Genomic DNA, 2,836 nt, shown 5'->3' with positions numbered 1-2,836 from the left:
TGGATGCTTTACATAGGCAGAGATTGGATAATACAAGGACTGACCTAAAACCACTGCCACTACGGGGGTCAGGAGCAGCCAGTTGTTCTTCAGTATCCAGTGTGCAGGCGTTCAGAGCAGACTCCTTCTTTCCCCTGTGCCCATAGGAGACTGTCACTTTCACTGCGGCAGCTTCTGTACCGGTGTGCACTGATCTGTCAGCTTCGGGCAAGGGCTGGCTTTTGTCTCCTCCCTCCTAGTTCTCACCCCCCTGTCATTCACACTCGGGATAAATAAAACCTCGTCATCACGCCGTCAGGTCGCGCGAGATCCGACGGCGTGATGACGAGGTTTTGCCTCGTTCTGAGGTTCGTGATCGGCGGGACCCCCGAACAGTGCTCGGATCCGGGCTCGGATCGGCACTGTTCGGGGGGTTCTGATTTAGTAATTCCGGACCCGCTCATCTCTAATGTTTAGGATATCAAAAATCCTCACAAAGTAACGGGTGATTTACTGATTGGTCAGATTTACAGCTCCGAAGCTTGTGTTGGAATTAGGATTATCAAATGTTAAAAAGGAACATAAAAACAAACATGCATACCATACTTGCCAACTTTCTCCTCATTGGCTTCAGGGAGATCCCGGGGGAGGTGGGCGTGTATGGGCGGGGTTTTATGAACTGCATCATTTTGGCCCACGACCCCTTACAGCAGGGGGTTGGGGTAAGATGATGCAATATTAATGACATTAAGCCCCGCCCCATCACTTATTTATTGCGGGGACGAGAACCGGGAGGTTGCCCTGCTCTCCCAGGAGCCCGGGAGGTCTCCCAGAAATGCGGGAATCTCCCGGACATTCCGGGAGAGTAGGCAACTATGCTTAAAGAAAAGCAGCTAATGAATTTCTAGAGACAGAAGTGTCTTTTACATAGGACACAATTTCTGAACTATGTCATCATGCCACAGATGGCGAAGTCAACCACGTCTTGTACTGGCTCAGCATCAGGGAGAATGCCAGACTCTTCAGGGAGTGAGGGAGATCACCCCTATTTCAGGGAGTCTCCCTGACATTCAGGGAGAGTTGGCAAGTATGATGCATACACATGTACATTTTTGTGTTTCCCCTTATCAGATTCTATGTCAACTGTGGTGGGAAGCACTACAAAATAGTTAAATAAACACATTTAAATAACGTGCAAGGGAGTGCTTCGCTGTAGGGATCCCAATGAGGAGTCTAACCGGCGGCTTTAACTAGGCTCATCCTGATACCATGGAAATTCTACTTCAATACAGCTCCTGTCCTATGATGTCTGAAGTGGGTGGGGGAGAAACAGAGTAAGGCAAAATATAAGGTTTGCTGGCTATGAAAACAAATATATTGGTAAGGCCAATTTTCCTGGATATCCATAGGTGCTGCTTGCAGACCAAAGAGAGAAAGTGCTTAAGCCTCCAATTCTAGACCCAAGCCAAGTTTGTGGCCACCGGCATTAATATTATTTCCATCTACCAGCGCAGGTAGAGTCAGTTTCACCCCTGGCCTAAGGGTCTGGGTGTAACCTACTCCAACAAGACTGGCGTTGTTCACCTTTGCAGAGATAGATGCATTTGAGTTCAGCTGGTATTTGGTAGCAATGCCAAAGCGAGTGCTGTTGTTGCCAGTTGTCCAGGCATGGTTGACTGAAGTCTCCAATTTGTCACTGACTTTCTGGTAGATGGAACCAGCAAATTCGGATCCATCATTGACATTGGTGTGGAGCTGGAAGTCTACAGTCTTGTAACCCACTGCAAAGTTATTCTTTGTAAGCTTAGATTTGGCACTATCAAAGGTCATCTGATAACCAGCTAGCCAGCATTCATAGCCCACAACCACTGAACCATGGATAGCAGGACCAGCAAAATCGAAGTCCACATCATAGCCGAGGTTGACGTACTCACGTTTGTAGTCAGCCTTAACCTTACTGCTTTTCTTGCCTGTGTTTGGTGGAAAAAGTTGTGTCAAATGTCAGCTTTAAGCCTTTAGCGATCTGGTCTTCAATGGCAATTTCTATCCATAAAGTGTTATCGGTGTTCCATTTTTCCGTGAAAGTCAATCCGTACTCAGCCCATTTGTATTTGGTCTCTAAGCTGCCGTTCACTTTTCCAGAGTCTGTGTTTGATGAACAAATGTTGCAAATTCCACTCCGCTTGCAGACTTTGTCTTTACATCAAGTTTCCCCAGCCCAAAACCATATCCTTTGCTGAAGATGTCTCTAGCAGATTTGCCAAGGTCGGCATAAGATGGTGGGACAAACATTTTATCTGTGTGGAGTACTGCGCGGCCTGTCCGGTGCGTGCGGCTGGAGGGTGAAGTCATTAAGTTCCTTTTTGAAAACAATCCTCATGTTCTGGATCTTCCCCTTGACCCACTCTACAGTTGCCCCTGGATAATGGGGAAGGGTCATTTTCACCATTACATTCAAAACAAAGCTCCTCTTCTGCCTCTTGGAGCACACTTTTGATTTGGTTTTCCACAAGCAGGTATGGGACCTGTAGGCCTCAATGAAGTCCTTCATGAGCTCTACAGTTTTGTCAGATGCCATCTTAAATGTTTTCCTTAAAAAAGCAAAGTACTGTAAAGTACTTACCTTGCTATAATAGCGATTACAGTAGGTAAAGAAATTGTTGTATCTGCTTGCATACTACGAAAACCTCAGACAAAATTCTTCTGACACAGCTGCAGACACGTATGAATGTTCCCTCACAATGCTCAACTCTGCAGCTACACCACCGTGATTGGTTCATATCAACTGTGAATGCCCATGTCTTCGTCTATAAAATTATAGAGGAGCCAGTCTGTCGCAGCGGTACGTGATAAGATG

General features: G+C 46.4%; 1 pseudogene; it reads right to left on the bottom strand.

The window, feature by feature from the left end:
- Window positions 1–1,106: 1,106 nt before the first annotated feature.
- Window positions 1,107–2,322, bottom strand: LOC142103409 (non-selective voltage-gated ion channel VDAC2-like; annotated as a pseudogene).
- Window positions 2,323–2,836: the final 514 nt, after the last annotated feature.

The sequence above is a fragment of the Mixophyes fleayi genome, chromosome 10 (genome assembly GCF_038048845.1).
Source record: "Mixophyes fleayi isolate aMixFle1 chromosome 10, aMixFle1.hap1, whole genome shotgun sequence".
Classification (NCBI taxonomy): Eukaryota; Metazoa; Chordata; class Amphibia; order Anura; family Limnodynastidae; genus Mixophyes; species Mixophyes fleayi.
This window is presented reverse-complemented; position numbering and strand designations above follow the sequence as displayed.